Source organism: Tinamus guttatus, unplaced genomic scaffold (assembly GCF_059628265.1).
Source record: "Tinamus guttatus ecotype Peru unplaced genomic scaffold, ASM5962826v1 Tinamus_guttatus_pri_ptg000030l, whole genome shotgun sequence".
NCBI classification, from domain to species: domain Eukaryota; kingdom Metazoa; phylum Chordata; class Aves; order Tinamiformes; family Tinamidae; genus Tinamus; species Tinamus guttatus.
This window is the reverse complement of record NW_028288564.1, coordinates 667,250-690,103: the sequence shown is the minus strand read 5'-3', so window position 1 is coordinate 690,103 and position 22,854 is coordinate 667,250. Positions and strand designations below refer to the sequence as shown.

The following is a 22,854-nucleotide window of genomic DNA, read 5'->3' as shown; positions in this document are numbered from 1 at the left end:
GAAATGAAATGAGAGAAGAAAGAGAAAAAAAGAAGAAAGAAAAAAGAAAAAGGAAAAAGAAAAAATAAAAAGAAAAGAAAGAGAAAAAGAAAAAATGAAAAGAAAAAGGAGTATATTATGCCGGTTAACTGGCCATTTTGTACATTGTTTAGTCATTTTTAACACCTACACTTGCTTCTGATCTGCTTTTAGGGAGAATATTTTTACAAAGTAAAATTATGCAAGATTTTGGACAGTTGTGTATTCTGAAAGTTAGTGGGGAACATTAGGTAACCTAATGTTTTGTTTTATAACTTTTTTGTACTTATGGCTGATATAATATATGGAAGCAAACAAAATAATTTGTGTATTCAAAACTCACTGATTCTTTTTTCTGCCCTATATATTTTAATACAAATTCCAGACTATTCTGTAGAAGCAGCCCAGGATTCAGCAAACACGGCAATGAAGTGCAATATTTAAATTGCCCCATGTTATGCTTTTTTTGCATTTCAAACTTTAAGCCCTCTTTCAACGCATGTTGTAATCTTTGTGTTTACTAGCATTACAGCAAGGTAAGTCTGAAATACCTTTATCTTATTTGGTAGATATATGTTTGATGCTCTTTGTTTGAATAGAAGTGTCAGCTGTATTTTACTTTATTATATAAAAAAGTTTCAGAATTTAATTAAGGGTCAAGTACCAGCAGTAGATAAATGCAACAGCTAAAGCATATTTCTGATCTCTCTGAAGACTGCAATCATGAAAATTATTATCATTGAGTAAAACTGGTCTCAATGATGGTGACTGGGAGATGGAATCTGTGTTAGTCAGCCATAATTTACATAATAATGGGTTCCGAGTTTTCATCAGCACCTTTTGTTTGTACAGTGCTTACTGCTACAGTAAATTGTCAAAATGTCATTCCTATCCAATCAGCCAGAAAATATCAACAGTAAACAAGGCACAAGAAAAAAATCTCTGATTAAAAGTATGGCAGAGGAAACAGTAAAACTGAAGACACTGTAATAGTCTTAGGAGCATTATTCTGATATTTTCAATAACACTGCTGAACAATTTAGGAAACTTATTATTATTTTTTAATGAAGCAACACTATGGAGGGAGTGATGTCATTAAAAGAATCTCAGCAAACAGTTAGATAACTCACTTGTTTGCACTTGTCTTAGTCATCGCCTGATTGTTTCTTCTTCTTTGTGGCAAACTATTTCACTTCTCCAGGCAAAAGGGACTAAGCTAAGAAGTTACCCTCACTATGGACTGGAGAGCGGTAAGACTCCAAAAACAGTGTCTAAGTGTAACTTAATCAAGATAAGCACTGAGCCCTAAATAAAATTGCTCGTCCAAATAAATCTCTCGTCTTTCTCTAGCACACACACACATACATACAAAGCTTAATAGTCTTTAAGTTGAAATGAATGCAATATATCTCTGCCACTTTCTAAAAATCACAGAAGTGCAAGCAGAGGATGAGCATGAATTACAACAGTGTAGGTTTTTTAACCGTCATAGTAACAAACTATATTAAAATTAAAAGTTTCACATTGTGTTTGAAATAAAAATGAAAAAAGTGGCACCCTGCCAAAGAGAACCAGAAGCCACCCTTGTGCGGAACTGAAACATTTGGCTCATATAATACTTAATTTATTTTCATGAAATGACAAGTCATATAAATGTATCTTTAAAAGAGAGGGGCAAACCTTTAAAAAAAAAAGTTTCTTTGTATTGTGGTCCAGAAAGGTTAACATGGTTACAGCCTGTACATAAACAGAACAAAAAACAATAAACTTTCCCCAAGGAAGGCTTCCAGCACTGTGCTCTTAAAAATCTTCAAAAAAGATGTGATCATGTAGTTGAGTCACCACAGAAAAGACTCACAGTACCTTCTTTTGGAAATGAATAGGAGTTTTAAAATCTATTGAACTGAAGTGTTGACATAAGGAAATATTTTGTAGAGCTTTCAGGTTTCTTTACCATTCACTTTATTTTACTTGGCTACTTTTAATTTTTTTCCACTTCTTCTCTTTGAAAATCCTGCATTGTCCAAACCCTTTCGATTAAGCAGCTCGCCTGAATGAAAGCACTGTGATGATGTGGCGGTGCATCAATAAACAGGGTGCCTCTCAAAGCGGGACAGAGCGCTGAGAAATAGGGCTGATCAGCGGTAATTACTCTGACACTTCATGCAGTACAGGGAATTAACTCCTAGGACTTTGGGGCGAATGAAGAAGTAGTAGTTGATGTTCCACATTGTGAATGCCTCAGTGCCTGAACCCATTATGAGCTTAAATGGAGATGGGAATTTACTAAATACAGTTTTGAGGCTTTTTTTTTTTTTTTTTTCTGAGTAGAAATGCAAAGCAAAGTGCAGAAAATGAAAAAAAAATCAGGATGCTGAGCAGGCTGCATTTTGATTTTTTGCTAAGATTTTTACCTTCATTTTCCATTAAAGCACAAATAATTGAATAAAGGGAGGACTGCAGCAACCATATTTCCATCATGTCTAGGAAGACACCCGTATGCCAAGTTAAGGAAGTAGAATTGCTCTAAGGCAGACCTACAGAAGCTAAGGTACATGAAAACACATAGCAGGAGGGGAAATGCAGCTAAAAAGGCAACTAGTTAGCAGCTGCCACTATGACCTTTAACTGCATCCATGGTAACTGGGCTAAAGATGGAGTTCCATTTTATTATTCTCACACCCACAATGTTAAGCCTATGAATCCCATTGCAATTTAATGGCTGAAATCAGAAGGCAGATCTGTGTTCATTGGACCAGTGCCGACATCCTCTTAGCTAATGAGTGCAATAAACATTTTCATGCCAGGAAACCAATGCAAGTGGAAATATTATGCCATGCAGAAATCTATCCCCCAAACACAAAGAAATGGTCAGTAAAGTCGGTCCTTTATGATCATTTGCATATACAATAATTTTTCAGGTTTTAGGCCATGTATCTTTGAAGCAGGGAGGTATTTAACTCATATATTGTTTAATGCTGTAGCATGCAACAGCGTTCATTTTATATTAAGAACTGTGGGAAGAGTTATGTATTCCAGAGTTAATGACTATTACTACCTCCAATTATTTTCCTAAAGGCATCTTATGTTTTTAAATAGTGTTTTTTCTTTTATGCACCTAAAATGTATTTCATCTATTTCTTGGCTATATACTGTACCACCAGCTGAGCGAAAGACAGTAAAACAGCAAACTGCTTCAACAAGAAAGAGGGCTTTGTTCTAACTTTTGTCTCTATTGTAATTTGACTCATACAGTTTTCTTAAGAATCAGTGACAACAATGTCATATCTTTGTCATATGAGCTGAAAGCAAGACATATATCATCCTTACTGGGGCTGAAGAACCAGAGCAACGACAACAGCAGTTAAAAGGATCTGTGCTGGAAATGTCTTTGAATTTTCAAGCACTTCCACCTCTAAAGTTCCACAGTAACCTGTAAAATCGATAATGAGAGGTATGGAATGGAGCTAACAATTGAATTGTAAGCCTTTACCTGGAAAAACAATACAGCTGAGGACTAGCCATAATTATTTAAAAAATTGTAAATACTGTGTTTTAGCCACATTGAACCATTCAGTCATTTTATCTGTCATCTTCTTTTTTTTTTTTTTTTTCCCCACATAAAGAAGGACTGCCGTTCTATTAACACACCAGACTGGTGTAAAGAAGAAAATTCTGACTGCATAAATGTGCAGCTGGGAAATGAAGGTCACCAAAACCTCCTTGAACTCTTGGGTAAACCCACTGTATTTGCTTCAATGTGGTACACTCAAAGACATAAAAATACATTAGCACATTCATAAAGAGAATTATGTGAAATATGCCTGCCTTTTACAGTCAACTTCCTCCTCCATCTTAAAATACCCAGAATTTTATTTTTGTTAAAATGTTAGCCCAGCATAAGGAGAGAGGGCTTAATGACTTCCCCTGACAAGAACTATATGTATTTTTTTCTTATGGAATACTGCCAAATATCCTTTGTAATAAAAAGCTTGAACTATTTTGCTAACAGAAGCTGCTTGTTCTGGTAACTGTAAAGGTCAGACAGAAAATAATTTTGGTGTTTCTTATCTTTTAAAATAATGTCACTTTTTATCATTACAGTAACATTTTTGGACAACAAAGAAAAGAGAAAACAGAAGATGTGATACCCCAGACCACCAGGTACACTATTTCTTAAAAGACATTAGGTTAAAAAAGCTGTTAGCCAATTATACCAAAGACTGGAAATGTCACAAAAGCCAATGAAATCTCCCTGGTAACATTCAGAAATAATATGCTTTGGATCATACTGTATATTAAATGACAACTGTCAATTTAAAAAAGAAGTCCTCCAAAATCTTTGATGTGTGACAATTTAGAAGTTGAAACACACTGTTCTTACCATTTAATATCTTTCAGATAAAAAGCTTTTGACATGTTAACTAATGCAAAGAAATAAGTGTTCCTCATTTCCCTAACTAAAGCAGTACCGGACTGCACTGAGTAGCTTTTTATGAACAAATGTCGTAAGAAGAAATGTGGTATGTTGCAGTTTTCTTTAGCTGAGAAGTATATGGCTATTGTGGCTATTGCGCTGCATAATAATAGAGAAAGGTGAGGTTTTGTATCCTAAATATTGTTCTTGGTTATGTGTAGTGTTTCTTTCATTTAAAACGGGCATTTGAATAGGCACTGATTGCCAATATCATCTAATCTTCTCTTCTGACTATGGCAATGGTATTTCATGATTCAGAGGAAATGGTGGTCTCTAAATGTGTAGCCCTTCAAAAACAAAAACCTGTTGAACAGAATATTAGGTGTCTTGCTGCTCGTTTAGGGCTGCATGGAAGTCTTTTACAGTCTCCGAGTTCAGGTGGCCTGGGTGTCCAGGGTGGCTCTGAGGTGGTCAGGGGTGGGACTCCATGGATGAGCATAGAAATGACAAAACTGGGCTCCTCACTTCAGCTGGATTCCTGCATGGATTCCTGCATGGAGGGTGTTTGCTCCTGCCGCATCGGGTCACAGCTGTTAAGGCAGTGGCTCAAATCTACGTGTCTTCTGTTGGAGCCTCACTGGAGGTCTCCCATTTGAAAGACAGTCTGGGGTCATTTTCTACCAAGTTGCTCTGTGGAAAGACTCCTGCACCTGGAGTGGTGGAGATAAGCAATGACATATGAACAAATGCTAGACCATGGATAAAGTGGGGAAGCACAGACCTTTTCATACGTGTCAAAATGACATGGAGGCCAGTCTAGCAAAGACAGCGCCAGTCCTGAAGCAGAGTTGTGAAGAAGAAAGTTAACATGGTATTTCAGGTCCTAAGAGCAAGAGCAGAAGATAGCAAATATTGTTATTGAAATGTGGGCTGCACTAAACATTGAAGATGAAGATTTTTCCATGGTGGAACACTAGGACCTCCTTCTGCCAGGCCAGAGAGCTGTGCAGATAGAGTGGGCTCTATCTCCTAGGTACGATAGCTAATTTCTGTGGTTGAAGAATAAATGAGGAATCCAGGAGGACATTACTAATAATGCAAGAGCTTGTGTTAACAAATATGGCACAAATTTAAGCAACATATACTCCAGAATGGCACTGAAGAGTAGCATAAGCAGCTAGAGGAAACAATTTAAAATGTACAACAAACAGGTTTATAAACAGAATGGAATTTTTAACTTTAATGGGAACAATATAACCTAGACATGGTGTAGCACTTTTGGAAAGTTGAGCTGGTAGAACTGCTTATATTGAAAGAGAAGACTTTTCAAAAACATTTCTGTTTTGAATTTGAAAAAGCACTCAGATAGATGTGTCTAATGAATAATGGATTTTTGGTTTGGTAGTTAAAGTCAAATATTTAATTGCAGACAAACCCAATCAGATTTTTTTTCACAATTTTCAGCAAATAGAATGATTAATTTTATGTCCCCAAAATTATGCCCCCCAAATTTAATTTATTAACTTTGTGTATTTGTGCTCGCTGGGCCAATGTGCATCTAGGTACTTAGACAACCTGGTGTTGCTTCAAAATAAGAGATCCAGTCTAGAATTCCTTTATCTCAGTGCTTAAGTCATTTCCTGTGAGATGAGGGGACAGGGTCGTATTCCTTTTCTGAAGCAAAAAGATGGATTTGAGCCTTCCTTCCCCCACTTCCCAGATGTCTGGGATGTGGATTTAGGAGAGTAAGAAATCAAAGCTCCTTTCATTTTTGGTGTGGGATTTAAATCCTGTCATTCTTGTTTACCTTACAGCTATCAATCTAACTCATTCCAGCTTCTTTAATAGTTTTAGATCCATTGAAACTAATTTATTTTGGTGAATTAACTATTCCAAGGTGAAAAATGTCCAGCCTGTCTTGTCTCACATAAAGAAAATGGAGAGGATTCCCCCATTAGTAATCAAAGAGGGTGTTAAACAACAGACAGCAATTAACATTCTAAATTCAGCAACTGGATTCAGTGTTCAGCTGGATAACTGGCATTTAACGATACTTCAGAGCAGCTGAAGTTCAGTCCATTGATAAGTTTTGAACAAGGAAAGCTGCAGAAGAAAACCCGATAATATTATTCATCAGCCCCCTTCACCTGCTGCCACTCTTGTGTCAAACAATGCGAGGCTGACATGGGAAGTTTCTTCTCTGATTCTACAGCAATCGGTACCAGAGGGAATCATCGCAAATTTTTAACAGTCTATAAGTCTGTAAGGTACTGTGAAATTACTCCTAGAATGATGTATGGATGACTCAGTGGTAAATAACAAAGACACCACTGCAGAGGTGGAAAAGGCTGCTTAGTAAACTCTGCTGGAAAAAAAAAAATAATAACTGCTTTAATACAGCTCAATCCTACATTACCAATCTGGGAACAAGGATGAAAGCCACAATATTGAATAGCTGAAAGCAATGACTTGAAAATATGGAGGCTCCATATTAGACAAGCAGATGAACACTAGCTCACAAAGTGAAGATACAGCCAAAACACCCAAAATGATTGCTGAGTGCTCAGTGAGGGAGCAAGAGTGCTGATCTTTCGTTATTACTGAGGGAGAATGGTGCTGGAGTACTGCTTGCAGCTCTGCAGGCCACATTTTAACAAAGATGCAGTTGAGCAACTGGAGATGGTAGAGAGAAGAGATGCAGAAATGTTTTGAAAACTGGAGAAAATGCCTTCTAGTGAGAGATTTAAAGGTTTGGATCTTTCTGTTTATGAGTAAGAAGATTGAGAGGTGACTTGCTTATGGCATATATACTTTCTCAGGCAGAAAATAAAAGATATGAACGGACTCCATAATCTAGTGGAGAAGGGCATAATAAGAACCAAAGGCTAGAGCCTGAAGCCAGATGAATTCAAATTGGAAATATGGCTCACACTTTTAATGCTGATAGCTATTAGCTATCAGAACAAATTATAGATGGAAGTGGTGGGTTTTCTATCTCTTGAGATCCTCAAATCAAGATTAGATGCCTCTCAGAAAGATATATTTTAGCTGAAGAGAAACTACCTGGCTCAAGGTAGGAACTGTGGGGAAGATAAGTGCTTGCGATCAAGAAGAAAGCAGATTAGATGATCTAAGAGCTCCTTTTTGCTTTTCACACTATGAAAATTTGAAAAACCTGCACTAGATAGCTGGGATTAATCTGAGTCCCACACCTGAGATTTAGGCTACTCATTCATTGAAGTGAAATTCATACCTCCATCCCTCACCCTTTTATATCCTTTTGCAGGGTTTACCCAGAGGGAAGTCAAATTTATTGCTGTTTGAGTTCCTTCGGGTTTCTACTAATGCAATGCTCAGAAAGAGCAGAAAGATCTGCAACCACTGTTCAAACTTTGATATACACTCTGTTTCTAGAAGACATCAAAAGAGAAACCACTGTCTTGGTCACCTAATTCTAGGATGGAGGAATGAGAAAATACAGAAAAAGTTTGCCTGGTGTACCACCTACTGACATTATTGTTCATATGACTCTGTACTTATTGTGTTCACTTCCAAGATGCTGGCAGTTATTGAAAAAGCCTTGTTTCATATGTGAAACCAAGGTGTCAAAGGAAATAGTTTTCTAACTTGCCGTATCTTCAGATAGGTTCAGGGAATCTCTTATGTTAAATGACATCCTTTGTGACAGATCGACATGTAGTCCACATGGTGAAACAACATGGACCTATCTTTTCCCTGACCCTAGCCTCTTATACTAGAAAACTGGAAATGTCATTTGGTTATGGCACTTGTAAGAATATCCAGAGAGAAATATATATTTCAAAAGATCACAAGCTAGAGGTGTCACTAAGAAGAAAAGTACTGAGGAATGCATGTATCTCAGATATTGGATTAAAGTTATAGGTTTAAAGCTCTATTTTGGAGTAAACTTAGTGGTAAAAAGGAACAGAAAAAGGATGCACAACATAGTGCAGATAAGTGTAAAAATAGCTGTAAAAAAATTAGATTATGAGGTTAAGAGGAAAAGAAAAAGTCAATGCATACTTGGAATGAGAACAAGATGAAGTGGAAAAATCATGTTGCAAAAGGACAAGTTTATGCACAACAGTTCAATGGACACTTAGGGCAGAAATCATTTTATTTAACTTGATCTGCCAGTGTCTGAAGTTGTCAGTCAAGACTCCCTGCCAATGGAGTGAAATAGGCACTTCTGGAACATGATTCACCTGACCTATTTTAGCCATCTACTTCAGGGTGAGATGAATCACACCCTAAAAGTGCCTATTTCTTTCCATTGATTATGAAAAAGTCCAGGGTGACAATCTCAGGTGTAGATGTCTCTGTTATAGATTTTTTTATTTGGTCAGATGAATCCCACTATTAGAGCCTATAGATTCTGACACATCTTCACTTTTTTCCATATTTCCTTATTGAAAAAACAGCTACTACAGAGAAATAGAGGAGCTACACATACATTTGTATTGGGTGCAATTTACACTGGAAGTGTAGGAAAATTGACATTATATGTGTCAAATGTTGACATTTTGATGAAAGAAATCACCCCCCGAAATACTTAAGCTGAGAAAGAAAATATTTCTGTGTTGAAATACTGACAGTTGGCCTCATGGGATTGACAGGTTGGTGCTTCAGGCTTCCTACCTACTTTATAGGGCAGAGTTTCTGGATGGACTAAAATATTCCATGATTCACCCTGCCTGGTTCTTTTTGTTGGGGATCCTTGTGGTGCCTCCTGTGATCCCCATGGTGATGACAAATCACAAGATATGAGCCCAGCCAAGGAGCCAGCACTATAGCAGAGATTGGGAGCATAAAGTAGCTGAATTACAGCTTCTGTGAGGTGTCAAAGCGGCATACTTCTCAACAGAAGTATATATAGTTTTGATAGAATACTTGCAAGTTAATGTTTTATACAAACATCTGACACTTTTAAAAAAGAAAAGGGTAAGTTTGGAATCAATAATCTAACTCCTCATCATATAGGCTGGTTATGCAATTTTCAAGGAAAGCTGAATATTATTGTGCATGCTTATTCCTTATTTTGCTGCTACACTTCGATGTTCTTTATAATCTATGCAGAGGGAAAAAAACATAGTTTGATAGACTTGCGTTAAGTCTTTTTTTTTTTCCTTTAGTCTCTTGCTTTCTTTCCCTTTCACTTTCTCTCTTTCTCTCTTATTATGATCCTACTGATTGTGCTAATAAACTTAATTCTCATTTTGCTGATATGTGGTTAGCAAAGGATAGTTTCCAGTATGCAGAAGAGCACAGGAGAATACAAACAAATTAGATCTGCTTGACAGGTAATCAAACCAAAACTGAACACAGAGGATATGCATAAGTTAAGTTCAGAAATATCTTTGAAGATAACACTTATGCATAATATTTCTATAGATAACATCATGTTCAACTTACAATGGCTGCATTACTCATCTGCATGGAATAGCAAAGTTTGTGAATGGTCTGTACTAATTTTGCCATTCAAGAAGCAAGAGATTCTGGCACCTAATTCCATCTGGAGGGAAGTGAAAGAAAGAAAAGCCAATTCCAGTGATTCTCTGATATGAAAATCTCAAGTTTAAGAATGAGAAGACCAAATGCTGAACTCCCATAGAGATTCTGAATGCACCCTTGCTGAAATTGCATTATCTGTCAAGAAAATTAAGGTAGAAAAATAGGCTATCTCAGTTTTACTAAGAACTTGAAGCTATCTGCTTACAACAGTATATGATACACATTTAAGAAAACAAAAGTCTGTTGTACCTTATATACAATCAACAGTTATAATGGCATAGTTAAGAAGACAAAAATTAGAACAACTGAAAATCTACTGACTTCTACCTCTGCATAGCTCTTTGGGTTTGTTTATATTGTTGACGTGCTATTTACTTTTACAGATGTCATCTGTCATTTTTCAAAGGCCTGAGCACTATACTTTCCAAGCTGCCATATCTATCCCAGTTCAATTTCATCCCCACTGTTGGTCCCTTACACCTGTTCCATTTTCACTCATTCTAGTTATATACTTTATTTATCTGTCCAGCATGAGACTCAGTGTTCATAGTCACAGTCTTATTTCAGACTTGAATCTACACTTTGAGACTAGCCCCTTCTTCATATTGCTTACCAGTACTAACCTTACTAACCTGGCCTGGGACAGCTAAGATCCAGATAATTATGGGGAAGCTCTAAAACTCTGTTTTTTGATGCTGATAAATATACACCTTAGTGAGCCATTGGATCTAATTCTTCTGTCATCAGCTCAGAAAACTATAGTCATAGGTGGTGGAAGGTAAAAGTAGGGACAAGTTGTAAAGAAGGAGTGTAGAAACACTGCCTCTGCCTGCAGATATGGGGCTAGGAAAGCCACAGCACAACTTAAGTTGAAACTGGCAAGTGACATAAAGAGCAAGAAGATGAGCTTCTAGTGCTACATGAGCAATAATAGAGTAAACATGCAAAATGTGGGCCCACTGTGGAATGGAGGACAACTAGTGACAGTGAGTGAAGATAAAGATGATAAAGCTTTCCTTGCCTCATTAATCAACAACAGGATGTCCCAGGCCTTTGTGCCTAGAAACAGGGTTCAGAGAGGACAGGAATTACTAGTAACAGAAAAGATCAGAGATCCTGACTTTTTTTTGATCCCTAACAAAATCAAGTCAGAGATATCTGGAGAAATCGCAACTGATACAAGTCCATGATACAGAATGAGTTGCATCTAAGGGTGCTAAAATAGCTGGCTAATGTTAATGCAAGCCTGATGACTGTCATTTCAGAACATGTGTGGAGATCATCAGAGATCCTTGATGACTAGTAAAATGAAAGTGTTAATGTTCATCTTTATGAAAGGCAGAAAGATTGACTCAGAAAGTTACAAGTCATCCACAGGGATTGAGACAGGCTGGAGGAATGGGTCAACAGGAAGTCATATAATTGAACAAGGACCAATAAGATGTCCTGCAGCTGAGATGCACTAATTCTGAGCCATATTGCACTCTGAAGACTGACTGACTAGGGAGAAGCCCTGATCTGGGCATCTCAGTGAAAAGTAGGCTAAACATGAAACAGTATGTCCTAGTAGTCAGGACATAATAGCATTTTGGGCTGTATATGGAGAGAATTGATTATTCTTCTTTACTTGGTAGTGTACAGTGTGTCCAGCTTTTGTCCCCTAACACAGTAAAGACATAACTAAATTTGAGTGAGTTCTGCAAAGGACCATCAACATGGTTCAGTGGTTACAGCACCTTCCCTGTAAAAAGAGGCTGGAGAAACTCAGCTTGTTCAGGCTAGACAAAAGGCAACCTCATAGCCTTCCAACACCTACGAGAAGGCTTTTGAGAAGCAAAACTAGGTTGCTTACTGAGGTGCAAGAGAACAAGAAATAATGGATGAGGGTATGTTCTTCCTAGATATAAGGAAAGCCTTTTTTTTTTTTTACCATGAAGAAAATCTGCCCTTGGACGTTTTCACGAATAGACTGGACAAAGGCCTGAGCATCCTGAATTCTGCATTCAGTGTTCATCTTGTTTGAACAGAAGTTTGGACTTAAGGAACTAACGTACATGAATCCGTGTTTCCATGAAACTTGTACTGACACTATTTTACCAACAATTCCTCACTTGCCCAAGGTAGGATGAATTTGATTTTATAGCAGTGCTGCATATCCTTTTAAAATTGTAAACCTTAATCCCAGACACAGAAGACTTGGAACTTTTCAAAGGAAAGACTGCCATTTTTTTTTTCTTTTTGATGTATACAAAACGAAATTATTTCCTTGGACTCGTTGGGTAGGACTGAATTGTTTTGTCTGAAATATTGGAAGAGAGGAAAATAAGTTCTGAGACATAGTTATATACATTAAAACCAAACTGTTTTTCAGACTCTTGATGGTCCACAGCTAGTGCTAACAAAGCTGATAGTACCACATGACTATTGTAAAAGTTCAGCTTCCCACAGCAACAGCCACAGATCACCAGAGGACAATTTGGTGAGTCAGCAAACACTTTAAATTAATTTTTAGTGGGACTGCCATCAGTTGGCAAACCTAGAGGTAAATCAGAACATACTCTATTTTATCATCTGCTTTAATGCACTGTATTGTATTTAAGTGGTTTAAGATAGAATTAATAATTCAATGTATTGATCAGTTGTTAAATTTATGTTTGATATCATTTGTAATCTCACATTTCTATTTTAACAAAAAAAAAAAAAAGAAGGAAAGCATTGGCTTACTAGTAACATGAAGTATGACTTTTTCCTCTTCCAAATATATAATACTAATCTGAGTCCTGACATCTATCCAAGTCGGTAGAAAAAGGAGGCAATACTATATCTGAAAACAAAGACTGCCACCACCAACAGAAATAGGAAACAGAGTGTGTTTTGTCATATTCCATAAAACACAGAAAATGGAAGATAGAGCAGTGTTGATCCAGCTTGGAAGCCAGAAGTTCCTGGAGAAATAACATAATAAAAAAGTAGGTCTGTACAAGATATAACGAAATGGGAACTATTTGAAAAAAGTATTTGAAAAATGAAAATAAAAGCTAAAACATAACTGCCTAAAGCAGTAGTTTTCTAAATGAACTCTTATCAAAAAGGAAAACAAAACAAGATAGCTGCTTAAGTATTTCTGAATGGTTATGAAAGATGCATAGATTGTTGATTAAACTTGTAAGTGGTACAGTAAATGAAGTTTATATGTGGGGGATCACTTGGGAATTAAGAAATTGTATGCACTGTAAGCCTGGCAGGTATTATTCCACAATTTCTGTAGAAGTCAAGTAATCCGCAACCCATTTGTCATCATGGACTTGCATCAGTTGAGAACTCTGCCTTGATCTTCTTCCATTACTGGTAATTCCTGTCCTTCCTGAATCCAGTTTCTAGACACAAAGGTATGGGGCCACATCTTTCCTGTTTATACCATTATGTCACTTGCCAGATTCAACTTCCATTGCGCCGTGACTTTCCTAACACCTGCAGGCAAAGGAAATAATTCTGCATGTTTTCCTCACAGCCTGAAAGGTGTCTGAAACAGGCAGAATTATAGCAAAATAATCAAAATGGATCTATAGCTATTCTATGCACTAATTTTCAGGTGTCATAAAGGAAATTGAGTCCCTTGCATAAGAATGGGGACATGGGAAACACTTGCAGAATCCTGAAAAGAAGAGGGAACGATGGTACTACTGCTTCCAGATTTTTTTTTTAATTTTTTGTTAATTCGAGGTTGCCACATTGCCTCTGCAGTGAGTGTTGGAATATTCACCTGCCAAGCACAAAGACCCAAATTTAAGCTCCACTAGCAAACTCTGTATGTTCCTTGGCTCCTCATTTATATATATGCCTCCCATTTAGACAAGAAAATGAGGTCTGCACTGGCCTCTTGTTGAATTTCTGTTTGAAATATACCTCAGCAGGGTTCTGGTTATCCACACTAATATCTTATTTGAACATTTCTGACTCACCTCACTGCACATTTGAAGGTCTGTTTCAGGATAGTAGCCTTCACGCTCCTTCCTCTCTGAATATGTCTAGGTGGCCACTGATGCTGAGTCGTTCTTGTAGCCCAGAAGCTGTGGGGTAGAGGTAAATGGTGGTATCCTTTGCCCCTGTGTAAATGCTGTTCACATAACCATCCGCCCCACTGCAGTCATTAGCCAGACCACCATTTCCTGAGGCCCAGATAAAAATATTTCCTCCACCACAATGACCCTAGAGGGAAAAAAAAATAACAAAACAAAACTGAACTTTCCATATAGACCTTTTATTTTAAACAGCCAGTTTTATATTTCTGCCAAACTTAGAAGGTGTTTTTGATTATGTAGCTTTCAACTACCATGGAATTAATATAGAAAAACTTGTGTTCTTCAGGGAGCGCTGTCATACATCTTCAAAATAAGGTTCTTTTTATGTACCTACACATTAACATTGACATCCATTCCCTCATTTAATAAACAACATTTGAATGTAATTTCCTTTCATGTAGTAATTGTATTTTTTTATTCCAAAATAATTCCTCTTGCTTTGGAGGAAGATAAAATAATAAAATTTTCAAGACTTCTTCAGAAACAAGCAGATGTGATTAGGGGTTCTTTTTTGCCTTACGACTTTTGAAACCTAAATCTGGACTTTCCTAGGGAGCTTTGGAAAAAAAAAATAGGTGGTAAATGAACTTACAGATTTTGACTTAAGGGGAGAATTTCCTAACTTTGGGGATTTTTTCTTTCAGAGATTTTAAAGATGACTTGCTGGGACTGGGAACTTTCATGTCTTTAGGACCTGGTAGCAACTATAAATTGTTGTGGTTGTTAATGTAGGTACCAATGCTGGAGAATCAAGAGCATGTATTACATGATCACCAAGGATTTGAATTCCAAGTTAAAACGGCATTAGTAATGCTTAACTTTAACAAGCAGATAAAAGATATATGGTGGAGGAATGCAATGCAGTGTTCACTAGCTACTTGAATTTCTTTAATAATGCTGGCAAACTCATGAATATTAAAATGAGTCCTGGCTTATATGTCATCATGGAAGGTATTCTTCTTCTGTTTGGTAAATGGTGTCCATGTAGTTGTTAAAAGGAGAAGGAAAGTAGAGAAGTGAAATTTACATCACAGGGGAAAGGTCAACCTATCAAGTCAGGAGGGTGTCCTGGGACTTTTTGTCCAGGACTTCATCCTAAGGAGCAGCATGAATGGGAAACCTGATTATTTTTTTTTTGGTTTTTTATGTTCATTAGAATGTAAATGTGTGAAAGGCATCTGTTTACAAACTGTGTATATATGTACAATAAGAAAATGTTATGGCTTTATTTTTTATTTTTTTATTTTATTTTTTGTTATGCTGAAAAAGGCAAACTAAATGCTTTAATTATGCGATCATTTTTCTCTATTAATGAAGCCTAATTCTCATTGGCCATTTGTCTGGTAATTAACATACCAAGATAGTTAACATACTAAGATAGCAAAAGAATTTTGCACCTGGATGAAAAATAAACTTTTCTGATTTGGGGATAAATCAGCTAGAAATATCTTTGCAAATCCCCAATAAAAATATATAATTCTGATCAATTATTTTTTCCTTTAATTAGTGAAATTATTTAATCAGCTAGATTACTTTTTTGTGTGTGTGTGAACTTCTCTATAAGTGGAAATGTCTAAACAGCAATCATAGGATAAATTTGAAGAACACCTTTCCCATGATATTTGGAAAAGTAGCAGAGAGGAGAGACTTCTGGTAGATATTTTTAACTAGTTGTATGCATCCAAATGAAGGAATATATGCTCTGAATGTCTGCTTGAGCAGAATCAAAATGCATACTATGTTGCAGGCTTATTTCCAGCTTAATTCCTGGCACATTCTCTAGTGTTACCTTTCTTTACCAAGGAACAGCATTTTGATCAATTAGGTCAGAAGCGGCTTCTGTATTTCTGAAAAAAAAAGCCAACTGAAAAAAAATAAAGCATCTTAACTATATTACAATATCCCTTTAGTGTCCTCATTAACATTAACTAAATCCTGAGAAAAAAAAAAAAAGAAAAAAGTCTTGGCTTTGGAAAATGTATTAATTGGGTGTATGTTGGGAATATAATCCAGGAATTCACTTTTAATATTTCTAAAATCAAAAGCTTCTTGTTCTTAACAGCTAACCCATTTAGATATTTCTTCACTCCCCCTCCCAAAAGTCAGCTCCTTCAGCTAACTGCTGCACTCCAGTGCTGTCAGTATGGGTTACAGCAGTGAAATATATTACAGCCATCCATACTTATAGTTGTCCTAGTATCAGTGCTACTACCACAAATGGTTGGAAAACAACATAGAGATTTCCTTAAGATTCAGAGCCCCATTTCTTAGGAAGCACCTCTTGAAACTGCAAATAAATGCACAGATTTCTGTGGAGATCTGGCCTGACACGCCTTTCAAAAGTGAATGAAGTTTCCAAATGTGCCAGGTCTCTTACTGGTTTCATGCACATCACAAACATACAACTGAAGATAAGGCTATAAAACAAGCAAAATCAGTAACTTTTTTGTTATGTATAATTCACAGCTCCTTTGGTGAGTAAGGCATGTTTAAGACATTGTCGCCAAGTGATAATGATCTATGTATTGATAAAGTAGGAAGCGCATAACACTAGGAGGCAAATATCTTCAGAGTCCCAACCTGCAAACAAGTTTGCTTAATGTAGACCTATGAATAGACCCATTGAAATGAACAGAATTACTTATGTGCACAAATTTAAGCATATACAAAAGTACTTGGAGACAGGAGATTTAGCTCTTAATTATTTTAGATCACAGAAGGAAATAGAGGCCACAGTTTCTCCCAGAACAGGTGACAAATCTGCTTAGAAAGGGAATGTGGAAGTGGCATCAGGAAATGGTGTATAAGCGGTCTCATCCAGGAATATATAAGTGCACTGATGTTGTCATAGAAAATCCAGCTGTGGGATGACTGATCTAGGTAATTATACTGCAAAATCTTTAGAGAAGACATCCCATACAAATTTTAGAGAATACAGATCAGGAACTCAAGGTAGCTGCCGGGCGCACAATTCACTCCGAATAATTTGTTAGACAAATCTCACCTCCTTTCTCTATTTCTGAATTGTACAAGAGCAGCTTATGACTGTCTTAGATTTATTATTCAGAATTATTCCCTGAATGGAGGTGTATCATTTATGAGCAGTTCACTGTGAATGCTTGATATTCAGAATTTGGCATTCAATATTGTTATGCTGGTTAGTCAGAGCAGAACACGTCGTATGTTGTGTTTCTCTGAGTGGAAGTAACTCAGAGTTGGGCTTTCTATTGTAAATCATCGTATTTCAGATTTGAAAATTCACTTTCTATTCCTATTTTGCAGTAATCATATGGCATCTCACACCAACATTCTGGCTACAGGCAGAGTAATTGAAAATTAAAACATTATTACATTCTGGGAATTATTTTGTCCTAGTATATCTCTGTTAATGTTCTATAATTTGTTTATTATTCAGCTATAACAAGAAGGTTTATTAAAAGATACATTGCAATTAATAATAATAGTAATAAAACTAATGGATATAACTTTGTCCAGCTGCATAGTAGGATTCTGTAGAAAGTCCCATAGCTTATTCATCAGCACTACATTGTTAAGAACAAAATTTCCCAGAAATGACATTGAACATTACATTGAAGATGTAAGCTTTGCCTCTCTCAAATCAGTTGGAGAAGAGGTTAGAGAATGAAGAGACTCTTTCACATCAAGAGAGACTTTTTATTGTGCACTCATAAAATGGGAGAAAATTCTGTCTTGGTCTGAAGAACCACTTCCCACAGCACAGAACAAACTTTTTCATGGTTACCCTGTTGCTGAAAAATCCTATAATAAATGGAAGAATATAAAAACATGATAAAAGCAGAGAAATCATTATGAGCCAGTCCCTAACTTCTATTTTTTCTTGGAGAAGAAGGAAATGGCTAAAGAATTGGAAGTGAGGTACACAGGGAAATTACTCTGCTCTTAACACAAGCAATATTTAGTAATATCTTAGCCCAGGCTTGCAGCCAGTCATGCTAACCATCTGCTCAGAACTGAACTTTTTCTTTTCCTTCAGTGCAGTTGAACTATATCAACAGAAACAATTTATTCGGGGAGAGTAAATGTACCTCTATGTACAGTTTGATGAAAGACTGAATCTTTGTATTCTTGGCGAGTAAGTCTTCCTGTAATAAGCAGCTAACGTTTGAACACGTCAAAGCAAGCTTTTTAGAAGAGGAGATAAGAGCACTTGAATGATTCTTACGAAGTGGTAACTGGCCCAAAAGAAAATGTTGTGTACGGTAATTTATTCTGGGAGTTACATTTTCCTCAGCCTTGAAAAGAACTTTACCATGACTCAGTATGTTGGGTTTAACTCGCAGTCTCATTTAAAAATCCTGATCTAAGATATGGACCTACTCTACAAGCAAACATTTTATTCATGCAGGCAATATCAATGGCATAGAAACTGGCAAGATAATAGCCAGATCCACACTAGTAACAGCTGCTAAAATAATGTCAGTGTGAAGTGGGGTGTCATTCATATATTTAGCTTTAACTGTGCTGTTAAAAGTTATGCTGCGGAAGCCTTAATATTTGAGGAACTGTATGGGTCTGAAAGCACTGTTATTAATAAATATTCTTCTGCTTTCTGAACTGGTATATAACACACCCCCACAAACCCTTTTTTGCAGGTATAGGCTACAGATGTGCTGGAGGGAGACGGCTGCACTAACCCAGGGTCACTGTCTCAGCACATGGCCTGTTCAAGGTCACTGTCTATATGGATATTCTTGTACCTGGAATTATCACAGTTTTATTGAAAAAATAACAGTATTTAGTTTTTTGTAGTAAGTTCTTTAGCTACTAGAATTAGAAATTATAGGATAATTTTTTTTTCCTTTTAATAAGGAAAATGAAAATCCTCCCTTTTGTCCAGAACCAACCCACTCCCCACCATAAGAAATATAAATCAAGTTTAAAATAAGGATTCAAAAATCAACATGTATAAGTAAAAGGACCTCCTTCCTTCTCATTCTTATTATTATTTTGTAAAAAAATCTCATATTTCCAGTAGCCCACCTCCTCACTTTCAAACACCTGAGGCTGACCATGCTGGAAATGCCGGCATTTCGCCTCTGAGGGAATGATTACATCTTCCTTTGAGGGGTGTCCTTCGATCGCCCCTCGGGACTGGAAGTGCCTCCGTGCTTCGTGAATGCACGAGGAGAAAGCGCGCCGCGTCGGGACATGCTGCTTCCCATGGGCCCCAACACATCAGGCATTCTTAGGTGGTATTAATATGTAAGTAGGTGGTTCAGAGGCTGCCAGGTGTGTTTGGGCAGGCTGCCCACGGGCGGCGTGCAAGGCCCTGGTGTGGATTGCGGCCAGGCACAAAGCGCCCTTGTCCATTCCTGGGAAAGCACTTGGAGCGAGCGAGGCGAGTTTGGAAACCTGAGCAAGGCAAACTGTTCCGGTTCATGTTAAGAGGGAGAAGGAAATGAATAAACATTGTAAATCTTCATTAGCCCAGCAAGGATGGAGAGCGCTCTCTCATGCGTGGTACAGTGGAAAGAGTTGATGAAAGAGGTGAAAAGAGTAAAAGGAAGTTCGCAGCTCTTCTCTGGAGCAAGAATCCCATGGAAAACCTTGGAAAGATTCAGTTTTTGGTAAATAGTGCAGAAAAAGCAGCCTTGAATGAGGCAGGGTTTGCACAGCCACATGCTGGTCCCACAGTAGTGCCAGGGTGGGGGGATGCAGCAGATGCTGTGTGTCCCTCGCCTGCCTCTGGACGGGTCGAGGCAGTCAGTTTGAGGCTCTAGCTGCTGTGGTCCAGCGATGCATATTGTAGTTCTGGAATGTGATTGGCCAGATTTCTCACATGAGGTTTTGAAATTCTAGTTTATAGGAAAACGTGGAATATTTGGTATCATACATGGGTGGAAGGTAAGAGAATGCCAAATTATCAAATAACCATGCAAATAAGATTTTTTTTGTATTGGAAATTTTTACCCCCTCAACCTTTTCATAGGTCATCGACTATGCATAAATACCTATTCCAAGGAAATAATATGTATATAAGGACAATGTATTCTTAGTGCTACAGGCACAGTAGCAATAGTTAAAATGATACAGGGACAAACCTCTGATGATATTGCTGACAGGAGCGGTAGAAAACTCAGCTGTGCAGATGATATAACAAAATTATCTCAAAGAATAAGGATAGATTAATTGCACTAGGACAAAGACTCAGACAAGGAAAAGCCTATACAAATGAGAGCAAAGATGGGAAGCATATGTAACCAGATGGAAACTCAAAGCAGATGATGGAACAATTTAAGAGAAGAATGATCAAAGTTACAGATATAACCAGTTAGACCAGAAAACTCTAGAGAAGGAAACAGTACTGATAATGTACAGTACAATGAACAAGTGGAAAAAAGAACACTACCACAGAAAAGACAAGCGTGATGCTAGGTCATGTTAATTGGAGTATCATATATAATACAAGCAAGGCAGTTTTTCTGCTCTGTTTGACGTGGCTGAGACTTCGTCCAGGGAGGTGCATTTAGTTTGGGTTACCACATTTTTCAAAAGATACAGACAAATTAGAGGGACTTAAGAGAAGAACATCAAAAATGATAAAAGGTATTGAAAATAAGGCCCAGGAGGAAAGCTTAAGAGATGGGATATGTTCAGTCTAGAGAAAAGAAGCCAAAAGGGAGACATAATAACTCTCTACAATTGCATAAAGGAGTGTTACAAAGAGGACAGAGACCAATTATCCTCATTAGTCAATGGGGACAAAACAAGAAGAAATGGACTTTAGCTGCAACATAGATAATACTGTTAAATATTACAATAAAAAATTATAACTGCAAGAACAGAAAAGTCATGGAGCACACTGTCAAGGGGTTTTCCAGAATCACCTCCATTGCAACCACATAGAGCTAGACTTAATGCCAATCCATCAGCAAAGGTTTAAGTTTAGTGAAATCAATCCCAACACAATACGTGAAGGAAAGAGAGAAAAAGACAGGGCTAAATGATTGCTTGGGATGTTTTTGCTGGTAAATAACTCTACAGTTCTTCGATCCTGGGCAATACAATGAGAGTTTTATTTGCCATTGTTAATTTTCCGTCTGTCTCTAATCCCTCTCTTCATCTAGAAAAGCAAATGCACAGACATGTTTTAAAGACTTAAATTAATATAGATGTGTATCCACCTGATGAGTTGTGACCATGTTTCACATCCCCAGATTGCTGGTCACTAGTGTGTATGTGAGTATTAGCTGGGAATAAAAGCTTTTTAGCTTCTATTGGAAAATTAATTCTTGGTGTCTGGTTCTGCCTGACACTTTTCTGCAGTGTGCTATAGGAAAGGGCAAGATTTTGCTTGGTCTTATTGTCTCTTTCAGCCTTCAGCCCCCCACTTTCCACTAGTAAAGAAAGAATAATTAACAATCTAGACCTACACATTCTCTACGTGGAGTAGGACAATTCCTAAAGCTAGTCATTTTCATGAACAGGTTGCCCCTATCCCTGCACCAGCTGCTTGCTAGACATTATTTATATAGCTGGAGCTTCTAACGCTCAAGATAAGAAGAACGTGCATCAACATCTGCAAAACGAGCATTAGGACTAGTATCACTGTTCAGGCTACTGACAGCTTGTTTTAATGACAAACTTTTTCAATTACTGCTAAGAAATTCCCAGTTTATAAATGCAAATCATATTAATATTTAAGCTAAAACTCTGAGGTATCAATATGCAATTATACAGAGAGTTTTTTTTGTTTTTGTTTTTCTCTTTTGTTGTTTACTGCATTGAAATACTAAGTGTCCTCAAACCACTGCTTAATGACATAGCCTGGAAATGAACTAGCTGAATGAACCCCCTATATGGACATGTTCTGCCAACAACCATTCCAGTGCCAGCAATAAATTCCCAGACTAAACAGTTTAAATTTGGCATTCTCATTTGTGATGCTGTACTTATGCTACACTCACAAGATTGATTCTCTGAATTCAAAGTATTCTAGCAAATGAATTATTAGAAATATGAAGTTTTGGATGACAACCATATGTCTAGGAGATTAATTTTATATTTGAACAGAACACTATACTTATCAAGAGAAATTTGTGGTGGTTTGAACTATAATAACAACAGTCAGGGTCAGTCAGTTTTCCACTCTAATTCCTACTTTCAGGAGTAGGAATCCGATGCTGTCTGGAGCCTGACAACCAGCTCTCAGAGGAGGTGAGAAGCCTTTTTTAGTAACTGAAGGAAATACTATTTTTCTGCACTAAATCTATGTGATTTTTCCTGAAATTCACCTAAATAATAATAATAAAAAATCTTCAACTAAAATAGTTTTCAGTTGAAACTGTATTGTGTCCAAGGACTAGTTCAAAGTGGTTTAGGTACCCTGAAAATGAAGGAGTATGAATGTTTAAAAATGGACTACAAAACAAAGCAAGCTGAAAAAGCTTCACAAGCATTTTTAAATGTGGACTTAATATGCATGTGTAGCAGCTGGATTGACACAATGGACCCTAACGGCTCCTTCAGGTTTCTTTCATACTGCATTATTCACTCAGCAGTCAGAGTACCAAAAACATTTTTTTTGGGAGAAAACATTTTTGCAAACAGCTGCATTTAGACAATGACACAGGCAATGTTATCATATGAGTGTCCCGATAGAAATGTGCACTTGTTTAATTCAAGGATTTTGTATCTAGTTATAAGGTGGTCTGTGGGTTAGAATGGGATGCAAGTCAGAGCAATATTTGGTCCAAGGGCTGTGAAACCTTTAGCTGACAGATTCAATAACCAAAAATAATGTAGCTTTGCCCTTTATTTCCT

At 37.1% G+C, this 22,854-nt stretch overlaps 1 pseudogene; it reads right to left on the bottom strand.

The window, feature by feature from the left end:
* LOC104569018 (uncharacterized) overlaps positions 1-22,854 on the bottom strand; it is a 173,289-nt pseudogene that overhangs the window by 108,084 nt on the left and 42,351 nt on the right.